This window comes from Lepidochelys olivacea (assembly GCF_965140295.1).
Source record: "Lepidochelys olivacea isolate rLepOli2 genome assembly, chromosome: 1".
NCBI lineage: Eukaryota > Metazoa > Chordata > Testudines > Cheloniidae > Lepidochelys > Lepidochelys olivacea.
In genome coordinates this window covers 131,246,792-131,259,080 of record NC_140411.1, presented here as the reverse complement: position 1 = coordinate 131,259,080, position 12,289 = coordinate 131,246,792, and the positions used below count along the sequence as shown (strand labels likewise).

General features: G+C 40.5%; 1 protein-coding gene across 5 annotated transcripts in view; it reads left to right on the top strand.

The window, feature by feature from the left end:
* The first annotated feature begins 4,487 nt into the window (after positions 1–4,487).
* NLGN4X (neuroligin 4 X-linked) overlaps positions 4,488–12,289 on the top strand; it is a 248,917-nt gene continuing 241,115 nt past the window's right edge. For 2 of the 5 annotated variants that reach the window (XM_084632564.1, XM_084632563.1), the window contains exon 1: positions 4,488–5,117. The gene's annotated coding sequence lies outside the window, so the exon portion shown is untranslated. Of the gene's footprint in view, positions 5,118–5,528; positions 5,749–12,289 lie in introns of those variants that run through there. The other 3 variants (XM_084632566.1, XM_084632565.1, XM_084632567.1) reach the window with 2 other exon arrangements.

Below are 12,289 nucleotides of genomic sequence, written 5' to 3'. Positions count from 1 at the left end.
GGAACCCCAGTTATGGTTCCTTGAATGCCACATGTGAACAGGGGGCTGGGAGGTAATCTAAACATGGTCACTGGATATGGGTAGATGGCAAATCTCTTGCTGTGCAGGTATGCAAAAGAGACCGTTGGATTTGGCATGCTGAAAGCCAAGGCACAGGCTCTTGTCCAGTATCTGGAAGAACCTCTCATACAAGTGGCAGCATCCTGAACAAGCGACAGAGGGGCAGAGCAGAGGGTGAATGAGGCTGTCGCAGCTCCAGGGCAAAGAACCCTTCCCCCAAAAGCTCTTATAACGGAGAATTGGTGAAGTGGCTTGCGAATGGTTCCATGGGCAATCCAGGCATTGGCATCACACTGAAAACTACCTGACAGCAGTGGAGGGCACTTGGGACCTTTTTTATATATATAGTTAAAAAGAAAAATATAACTGAGTATTTAAAAAGAAAAAAACTTTTTATTTATGTGTTCCCAATTAGTAGTGTAAAGGTAAGGAATAAAACCCAGCTGAATTCTTTAAATTTCAAGCCTTCAGGGTGGTTACAGATAATGTAATTTAGTGGAAGACTCTGAATGACACAATGAGTAATAAAATTAAAGACATTATTTAAAATGAAGTGGTTAGTTACAGCAAACAGGCATTACAATATTACCATACACTGCATTTATACTCACATTCTAAAATGAAATGATGCATCCAGGGGGATCAGTCCCTGGATGGGAAGAATGGATATAATCCATCAGTGGTGGATGGACATCTAAAATCAGTCTTCTACCCTTTTTATAATTAATTATAACAACACCCTTTAATTAATTAGCATTAAATCCACCTTTTTTATCATAATTAAAATTTTCTGCTTTCTCATTGGCTATTTAACATTAAGCATAATTTTAATTAACATCAACATAAATGCCATACCAATAACTATTTATATTGATAGCATTTCCAAAACGTTAACATTTTATCTAAAACTTATAAAAACCAATTAAGAGCAAAACATGTTTACAACATGACCTGGGGCTACTTTGCCTCTGAATTGTCTCACTTCATTAACTCATATTCTATTTGGCCTCAGCATAAACTGACATCATCTCTGTAGGCTACAGGTTATATGGGACAAGGGATATGAAATAAGGTATATGTCTAACCTCTAGTGCAGTGATTCTCAACCTATTTACCATTGTGGGCCACGTATGCGACTCTGAGGATGTCATATCTGCTGCAGGTGTGTGCTTAATGGGCCGCAAGCAGCCCACTGGCTGCAGGTTGAGAACCACTGCTCTAGTGGGTTCATCAGGGTGACAAGATTGCGGATGCCTGAGCTTCACATCCATTTATGATGGTATCAACTTACAGGTTTCTTCTTTCTTTGTTTCCACAAGGTTACGAGTATGGCAGAATTGGGGGTTGTTACAGTTTGTGTATCTATTTTCTTTTTGCTAATGCTTATGTTTGGAGTTATTTGGCTGGTAAATAAAGTTTTTATGGTTCTGTATGTCTCTCCCCCCCAACATCATTCTTAAGAATAAACTTACGGAGCTGCCTCAGTAAAGAACCTGTTGTTGGTGAATTGTGTAATTTTGCACGCTAAATTAATCCAAGGCTACATACCTCCATGCAACACAGATAGTGCCCTTGTCTCCAACTTATCAATACTCCAATGCCTCTGAACACTGCTAAAGAGCAACCTTCTGCTGAAGATGCCATCTTCCAACTATTAAGAATCCATTCCATTTTTTGTAAATGGACGAATTTAATCCAATTGTTCTAGTCAAATTTCTACTTCAGTAACTATATTCTGTCCACTTACATTCCCTCTGCAATTTCCAAGGGGGAGGGGGAGATATTCTTTCTGGCCTAAACCATTATGTAGTTTTGTTGTCTGATGTTAAGGAGTTGCTGTATATTGAGGGTGCATGAAATGTAAAGTTTGTGTAAATCTAAAGTCTATAGAAAGCTTACCAGTATTAATGTACTTGTGGATCCTTTAGGATGCAGAGTTGTCACTGTTAGGAATTAGTCTTGTGGTAACATATATAATAAATCGCTTCATGATATGTTGACACAGGTGGGAGATCATTAATTAGATTAAATACTGCATAAATATCCTCCAAATTTATCTTGTATGATGGATGACATCACTATCAAAATAAAGACCATCCTGCAAAATTTGGGACAGATGGAAATACAAGATGACATCTTTTCTATAATGTGTCAAACATTTTTAGTTAATCAGGCAATGTGATTGGTGGTACATTCCTGGATGCTTTATTAAAATAATCAAAACAGTACAACTCACTTGTATGAACACCTGTTAAGAGTCACTTAAAAGTAGTAAATCAAAATACAATGAAATCATTTAAATTAATTATTTTTAAAGGAAAGAACAGGATTTCTGTGCACAAATTGGTTAACAGTTTAATGTGGCTACCATATCCGTTAAAATGTTTTGTTCAAGTCAATATGAATATACTTGTACTTAGTTTTAATTGGAAGTACATTTAAAAACAAAACATTCCTTTTATGATGTGATGCTGCAGGAGCTGTGTGTGCAGAACAGATGCATAAGTAGGCCAACTGTTTTCTGCTAGATCCTGAATTCAAGATTCTATATATCCCTTTGTCACTTAAAACTGTGAAGGAGTAGGAATGTTAAAGCCAATATCACAGACAAACTCCAGTTCTGAGAAAGCAGGACACACTCTGCTCTAGTTTAATAGTCTGATATAGTCAGCTATGCCAGAAGAAACAGAGTCCTGAACTGGAGATCCAGCAGGTAACTAAAGGAATAACAGATTTTCTAGTATTTTAGGTTGTCAAATGTATTTGCTGTTTCTAAAGTCTAGCTTTGTTTTGTGATTTGAAACCTCTCCCAGGTGTGTGTCACTTTTTGTTTCAATGTACAAAAAAAAAAAAAAAAATCAAGACACTGTTTCCCCCTTGTCCTTTGTTTGTTCCAGAGGTCAGTGTGGATCTTCCCAGATGTCATCTTGTTTTAATTTCCGTTACTACCTTCAAGGCTCCATATCGTGGTCAACCTTCTGTGCCACTCTTATACTGACCAGGGGGAGTTACTGCAGAGTGAAGCATGGCATATGTGTTTCCAGGACTGAGCATGCACCTTCTGCACAACACTCTCCTTTTGATGGCCTAAAAAGTGAGATCTAGGAAGTGAATCCGAGACTCATAGTTGTACCAGCACTAACTACATTGCCACTTATCCAGCCCTTGGACTTGACCTTCAAACTAATATTTCTGATAATCAAAACATGCATGTTACACCTTCTTACATGGAAATATATTTAAATAGTTGTGACTGAGCAAGTCACTACTGTGCTGTTTTAATTTGGAGAGGTAGCAGATAGGGGAACCTAAAACAGGCAGTGATTATTATTCAATTATATTATTCCTTCCAATCATTGTAAGTTGTGACCAGGGTCCTAGTGTGGAGCCAGTTATGGTCATTCAATTAGGGTGAACTGCAAAGAAAGGGGAAGACAATCCCCATAAAGCTGGTGGATATTCCAATACTTAGATTTACCAAGCCAGCATAAAACAGCTTCTTTGTGACCTTACTGGTTACTCAGAAGTCCAAAAACACATTCCTTTAAAGTGATCCAGCCTCAGGCCTCCATCCAGGTAACCATGTCAAATATGATGAAAATTTCTGTAAACCTTATTTCGTCATATAAAAGAAAAGATTCTACCAATCCCAAAGGATCGCACACATTCCCTCCCAGGTTATTGAATGTTTCAGATCTTACCCAAATACACGCTACAGCCAATTCTTATTAACTAAACTAAAATTTATTAAGAAACAAAAGAGAGGGAGTATGGTTAAAATATGGATATACAGACAGACATGAGTTCAGTACATTGAGGTTCAGATTCATAGCAGAGATGGTGATCTTTGTAGTTGCAAAGAGTTCAAACTTCCTTGACGGAGCTTAAGCAGATCTGAGATGACAGAATCAGGACCCAAGGATCTTTTATACAATTTCATGTCTTTTTGACAAGTTGGAGTTCCTTGAGGAACAAAAGGTAATTAGCATGACTTTGAAGGAGGTCCATGACCAGTACTTAGCTATACTAATTAACATAAGGACATTTGCTTGTTTCTCCACCATTCACAGTACATTTCAAAGAGAAATGAATACCAAGATATCCCTTTACAATTCATTTAAATGATATCAGAATACAGCATAGACAGGGACTGTTGATTACATTGTTGACCCTACTCATACATATGTAAGTACACAAACATTATCTCCCCACATATCTTTTGAGGGTTATTTATTTTGCAGGATGTTTAACTCTTTCTAGCCATGTGTCACATAAGTTAATATTGGTAAGTTTGATAACCACTGAAAGAGGTTCACCGCTGCCACTTTAAACACTGCTCAACATTATAGAAATCTTGGCTTTAATGGGTTAAAAAAAGCATGGATTTGTTGTGTAAGCTATTGGAATAGAAAAAAGCAATGGAAGTATCGCTGTGATTTGCCTCTCTACGTTATTTCTATATGTGTAAAATGTCCACCTGTTCAATCATATAGGTACCCTTGATAATTTTGTTACAGCTGGTTTGCAGTAGGATTAGATACTCTTTGCATTAGGTTGTAGATGTAGATATGGTTTCTGTAGTGATGGGGCAGACTGCAGAGATCTATTGGCTGCTGGCTTTGTAAATTTCATTCAGTTTGGTCCAATAGCAGAAGGAGAGAGACTGGTACAGTCTGGACCTCTCTCCCTCTTCAATCTCTCTTTTCCTTGCAGATCAGTCTCTCCCCCTGTCTGTGTCTCCGCATAGGCAATCAGAGCTCTTACTCACAAACCCAACTCTCCCTCTTGCACTGCTTTTGTAATGAATTTTCTTCCTGAATGTAGGTCGTTTACAACAGTAAGCACCAGTTTCCTCCAAATCCAGCGTTGTTGTTGCTTTTTTATTTTTTGTGGTCGTTGCATTCCTTTGGACAAGAAAATCGCGTTGGATTCCAAAAAACAGAGGGGAGCCTTGTTTGAATAATTCCTGTTGTCTGAATTCCAGTCAGGATTCCCTGGAAGAATTTGGCTGAGTAAAAAAGGGACCTCCGTGCAGCTGCAGCTTTCGCACTGTTAAGGTAGGTATATTAGATTTAAGGTTTGTGTGTTCATGTTCATTTTTGCGGGGGTTGCAGTGAGTTCTGAGGCAGAGGGTGATCAGTTTGCTGCAGTCGTTTATGCTTTTACTTTCCCCATCATTTTTAAGGCGATACTTTTTCTGTCCTCTTCCCCATCCTAGACTATCTTCATGTCATCTGTGCAGCTACAGATCTAGAATTTGTCTTCTCCTGGACCATCATTTGTTTGGAGGCATTTTGCTGCAATCAGCTATTTGAAAAGGCTGTGGGGCTCTGTGTGAGATGTTTACAAAGTAGCTCTGCCTAACAGACAAATAAACAGAAGTGTGTGTGTGCGCGCGGGAGGAGGAAGGGTGTGTGTGTGTGTGGGGGGGGGGGATATCTGCAGTACAGGGCGAGAGAAAGAGAGCAAAGCTACAGTTTCCTGCAAACGAGATCAGAGGCAGTGGAAGGAGCAGGACCTCCTGTGTGCGCCGGTGGTGTGGAGGGAATTACAGATCCGGCACTTAGGGCTTGGGTTAACCTCGCTGTGTTCCCCTCCTTTAAAACAACAACAACAACAACAAAACACACAGCTTGGCTCTTCTATGGAGCGATTCACTCTCTTTTCTTCTTCAGCGGCTGGGCTCGGGTAAAATGCCTGCTTTTGTGATGCATGGGTTCTCACACGTGATGGACTGGAGCCCAGCACTCGCGAGGGAGGGTGGCTGGCTAGCTGGGGGTGTGTGTGTGTGTGTGGGGGGGGGGGGGGGTGTTTGCGAAGGGAAAAGCGTCGGTGGGGGAAACAAAAGGAAAAAAAAGCGGAGTGTAAAGAGAGAAATAAAAGGGGACAGAGGAAGCCTCGCGGGTGGGGGTGGGGGGGCGAATCGGCTTCTCTGCAAAGCTGGGGCTGGCGCGCGGCTAGGGGGCAGTGCTGGGGTTGTGTGTGGGATGGGGGGGGGGGAAGGGTGCCTCATGTGGAGCCTTTCCGCGGTCCTTGGCCCCGGGTTGCACCTTCCCCACGGGAAACTGCTGCTCCCCCCCACCCCCCAACTCGCTGTGTCAAACCTGCCGCCTTCCCGCTCTCCGGGGGGAAGTTAGGCACCGCAGAGCGGCTCCCCCTCCCTCCCCGCGCTGCCCAGCCCCGTGCCCACGTCCCCCGGGGCAGCCCTTGCCTGCCCACCCCTCCTGCACTGCAGCGCCCCCCCCCACACTTTGCCTCTGCAGGGTGCTGTGATTGATGATCTGTCCCTCCTGCAGCCATCAGCCGGGGGGGGGGGGGACCGCAGCGAGAGCAGCCGCTGAACCTCTCCCTCCCTCTCCCCGCTGTCAGACCTGCCGGCAGGCGCCTTCCCTCGGGCCGCCCCCGCCCGGCGAAAGCTGCTGGCCCCGGGGGAGGCTGAGCCTCGCTGGGGTCCCAGTTGCAAGAGGAGTTTTTTCTGGAGCGGGCGGCTACAGCAGAGCGCTCCCCCTTCCCCTGCTCCCTGCAGCCACTGTCTAGCAGTCCGTGCTGCAGACTCGGTCCTTGCCCACTCAACAGCCCCAAGCACACACACCCCCCCCCGCAATCTGGCCCTCCCCAGGTTACACCGCCTAGCCCTCATCCAGCGGATCCAGGTGATGGGGACGCCTCAGGCAAACATCCCCAGCTCCCCCGGCCGCCCCGCACGCGGCAGCTCAGCTCCCTCTCCGGCAAGCTGCAATGCCGGTAAGTTCCTTCCTCCTGGCCAGGAGTCCCTCAGCCTGGGCTGCCCAACGTCCCCAGGGCAACCTGTCCGTTGGGTTGAGCTGCCTTTCTCCCCGCCTCGACCTCATCCCAGCCACTTGTCCGGTGCCCAGCGCCGGCCTTGACTGCACAGAGCTCCATTTGCCCCCTGGGAGGGGGTATAAGCCAGGGCAAGCATCCTGCAGCGGCCTGGGTCCTGGGGACTTCTTCTACCAGCTATCCCAGTCCAGACACCACAAGGGGACGGCCTAGAGGCTAATACCCCCCTCAGGGTAACAGTGCCCTTATTTTCAGTGGATTTGGCTCAGCTGGAAGAAACTGGATCCTCTTTTCCTTCTCCTGTCCCCAGCAGACGCTCTGGCTGCTGCAGGTTTCACAAGTGGTTGTTTTACTGTTTTCCTTTTGCGGGAAAGATTCCACTCCCCCCCTCCGCTCCCCCGGTGCTGGGGTTCATGGAGACAAGGCTACATTTGATTTATTGTTATAATTGATTATGATTATTTCATCATTTAGAACCAGGGCAATTATTTAGAGAGAGCAAGAGAGAGGAAAATAAAGAAACCCAAGAGATAAGTTAATCATCTGAGCTGTGGGCCTATCCCTTGTTTTCATAAAAGAAACTAGTAATAATAGAACCCTTATCGATCCCTGAAACTAAACTAATTTTAATATTAGGCAGGGGGAAAAAAAAAAAACCTTTGTGGAAACAAGCAGGTGCTGTTCTTGCAAGAAAATTCCACAAGGTGGTAGTGTGGACACTTCCTAGTGACTTAATTTTATTTTTGAGATTTGGTCAATTGCTTGAAATGTTTTATTTCCATGTATTCCACCTCTGTATCTTAAAAGCCCAACTGCATGTATGTTTTAAAAGTACAAAATCATGTTGGATTTCATATGGTTTAACATCCAGGAAGCATTTCCTACCTCCAGCTTCCCTCCTTTGTGCAGTCCTCAGAAGCAAGGGAACTAGAAAGGCTTTAAGGAAAAGTTTCCAAAAAGTGCAGAATCTGGAAGTGTATGAGATAAGCAACAGCAATTTCTGTCAAAGGATGGCTAATGGAATGGAATGTGAAAGTCTCTATCTATATTTTATTAGATAGATCAAGTTTCTGGATTAAATTGTAGCAGTCCTGGTAATTCAATAAGCAGAGGCAGAGACTGATGTGGCCATTTAATTTATCACATTAGATGTTTTATATTTAACTTTTTGAGTCCATAGGCTTTATTGGGGGTTGATGTTTACTATAACCACAATGATGTAAACAAATGTTCATCTTTTGATCCTTTGTATTTAAAAAGTAAGGAAACATTTGTTGACTTCATAATCATGCTTCATCAATTTTTTGGGGGGAAAATCCTTAAATCTAGGCTGTATTTTGATCCCAAATGATTAATAGTGTTAGGAGTGTGTTCCTGTAAGTAGAGGAAAGGTGTTCAAAATGCAAGGGCAAATGGATGAAATTGTTAGTAGGTACACTGAATGGAAATCTCCAGTGCATGTGTGTGTAAATGTGTATGTGTATATATATATATATACACACACACACATCAATGTAGTATGGACTTCTCTGCAAATTTAAATCATCTCAGATTCATGGAAGGGTGGTAATTTACATCCCATGCTCTACAAATTATATTTATTTGTTATAAGACATTTAAAATCCTTTCTTATTATTAATATAAGAAAATAACTTTTTGTGTTACCCTAGAGAGTTGATCATTACATTCATCAATTGTAATTCAGTGGATAAAAAACTCAGGTTTACGTAGGTGGGCTAGTTTCATACTTAAAATTAATCCTCCACTCCCCCCCCATTTTCTTATGAAAAATATATCTGCCACATCTGTTAACATTTTTATAGAATGGTCTATACATATTATTACCTTCAGGAGGGTTGCTGTAATTCTTTTCAGTTATGCTGCCGGAGACAGGGTTGTATACTGTTAGTCATAAACCTGTTCCAACTAATCATTAGATACCATGGATAAGAAAAGGTACTATGAATGTAGTGACCTACCAATAGGTCATTTATGAAAGCAAAATATTTAGATGGTATTCGAACAGTACGTTTCATGAGAAGATATTTTTATGATAATTGAATCTTTAATTCTGACATACTAGTTCTTAGCAATTGAGAATTATTTTTCTTTTGTTTACAAGTCACATTTATTTTTTTCTCTTCAGCATGCATAGATAACACACAAATGCAACTACAGTCAGTGTGTTTGTATCTGGGCTATACTAGGTATCATAACTGAAACTGTGGTTTGGGCATCCAAAATATATTTATTTGATACTGCTGTTCCTCTAGGGCTTGATCCAAAACCCAGTGAAACCAGTGGGAACTTTTCCACTGATTTCAGTGGGCTTTAGATCAGGTGCATACAATTTATTTTGTTGTCTGCATAGGATTTGTAACATTTCAAAATGCTAACTTTTCTAATTGAGACTGATGATTTGCCTACTACTCCTTTAAATAGTAACATTAAAACACAAAGTCAAATATTACAAAATGCTAGTATGTACACTGTAAACACAGACATCTTTTAAGCCTCATGCTAGGTGCATGGGATATTATTTTTTCCTTGTTCAACAATGCAGAATGGTCAGTTAAGACAATTCTTGTTAGAAAATACACAACAATGAAAAATTTCTCAATAAAACTTCTAAATAAAATAGGATTATTGGATTGGATTAAACCAGGATAACTGATACAGTGGATAATTTACCAAAAATTCTAAACGCATAGCTTCATTGTCACAAATGCTCTTTTCAGTCTGTTTAGTTAGACAAGTGATCTTGAACAGGCTCTTTGACTCAAAGGAATAGTGATAAAGGGTTTGTCAAAAATGGCTGTGTTAATATGCAAATTCCAGCTGAAGGTCATTACCAGTCAGTTAGAAATGAAGGGAAGAGGCAGAAGGAAGAGCTGCTTGATAGAAACTGTAAATTAAAAAAAAAATGTATGGAAACAGTGCTTTGTTTAACATGAAAAAGTAATTTAACGCTGCATAAAGGACTGTACTTCTGCTTTTGACAGGTTCTCAATATGGCCTCCACTTGGCCTTTCAAAGAAGCATGCTGTTCTTTGACAGCTGAATCACACAATGTAAGGAACAGATCCACCTGGGTGGGACAGGAAAAGCATCACTTTGTAAACAGCATAGGATTTAGTCATTCTACTGTTTGAAGACTTGTCACAAAGCACAAATGTTCAAGATCTCTTTTGTGTGACCAAAATTCATTACAAACTCATACCAGACTTTGAATCTAAAAAGAGGAAAACCTAATAAAACCAAAACATAAACAAGAGGCTGGCAATAAGCCACTCAGATCATCAGGACTCTCATTTCAAACCACAGCTATTCTCTGTCACAGTTCAGCCCAGGTGTGCTCAAGCAATATTTGTAAAGCATTTATTCTCCAAGCCATTTTGATCCCTACATCTGACAGGGTTATGTACTCAACTCTATCACATTTTAATAGTTCTGTTGTGTTTGGGTTAGTAGTCCCCAGATCTGAATTTCAAGAAAAAAAAAATCCTTGCTGTTTGAAAAGAAAAAAGGTTTTATTGGCACTATTTCTCGAAATGATAGAAGTGGTAGGTAATAAATGTCCATTTTCCATAACCTGAAAGTGGAGTAGGGGGGAGAAAACTTTAAAATGTATAGGGGAAAAAAAACAATGGGTACGATTCATAGGAAAAAAATATCATTTTGAAGAGGGTAGTAATAAAAAAAAGAGATCAACTCTCCTTAATTATAAATAAGTGAACTAGGGGCGGGGTGGGGGGAGGACACATTTCTGGATTCTTAGATTTAAAAGAAAGTTTATATCGAACAATATTATTTCGTGACTTATTACCATAGCATGTGTGATGATCTGAACATTAATAAAAAGAAAAGGAGTACTAGTGGCACCTTAGAGACTAACCAATTTATTTGAGCATAAGCTTTCGTGAGCTACAGCCTCTAAGGTGCCACTAGTACTCCTTTTCTTTTTGCGAATACAGACTAACACGGCTGCTACTCTGAAACCTGAACATTAATAGCCTCTTCAGAAGATGTTGCCTTTCCCAGTTACATCTGTATAAGGGTTTGACCACTAGCATGGCTTATTCAAATGGAATATATGTGATCATATAATGAAATGAAACCTAGTGAGAAATGTTCAGATGCACACTATCGTACTCTGTGTAAAAATGAGTTGTAATAATTGAGATCACCTTGTACAGCTCTTACATTCTGCTGTGTTCTGCGTTAAGCTCACACACCACTCTGAGTGTTAGGACATGTTTTAGCGAATGTATTCAACCGAATATAGCTTCAGTAAGTAAAAGGGTAAGACTTTCCATGCTCATCTCTCCATTGTCACTTTATGTGCACACTGCAATTTGCAGCTTGGGGTTGGTGAACCTTGTAAAAGAAAATTAATGGAACTCTTATTAGAAAAAATATTACAGAAGTTATTATACTAGACTGATTAATTCACTCTGCAAACTGGGGCTGGGGTCGGGGGGAAGAACACATGTGCCCTACCATTATTAAAATGACTTTCATAAAAGGTATCAATTTTTTTGTGACTATAATGGAACTATTTTGGGGATCTTGGTTAGAATGTACCAAGGCCATATTGAAAAGTGATGGAAATATTAGGCAGAATATAGTAATTTTTATAATGACATGATTAATAGGGGCATATAGTGAAAAACTACCGTTTTTGCTTCTTGGAAATGAACTGATGCCTGGTTATGTCTAATTATGAAATTATTAATCTGACAAATGTTATTCTACATTACATAGTGTGACATAACTCATCTTTTATTTACTACTCTGTATAACAACTTTTAAATTCTTTAAATTATTTTTATTTATAACAAAAAAGTACTTTAGTATTAATTACAATAATCAATGAAACAGGCATTTTAGTTCTTTATTAATTATAATCAATGGCATAGCAAGTACTTAAAATTTTAGAGATGATTGTATTACCATAAATTGGTGGCTGTGTAGATTTCTCTAAGGGCTTGATTCAGATTTGCATTTGTTGGATATAAATGTGCAATAAAAAAAGTATGTAACTTGTTGCTCCTCCAACAATAGTGACCCTTTCCCCCCTTTTGGTACAAATGGAGATATGGCTCTTCAATCCCGAACCCAAAGAATACACAAGGCCAGTAAATCAATCAAAAAAAAGCCTTCCCGCCTCATGATTATAGATTTTGTTTAGGCCATCTAATATTTAAGCATTTTAAAATCACTCATCCCCATTGTATCTGGGTGCTAAGTCAGGCACAGGCATAAAGTGGGCATGAAGTCAGCAGGTTTGCTCAAATCATATATAGACCTTACTCTAATGCTATTCTAGTTAATGGTCTTGCCAAATCAGGGGCTGCCAGCCATGTTGATTGTTGCCATCACGTGGCAGTTTTGTGTAATAGGTGCCACACCAAACTCACTTGCACTA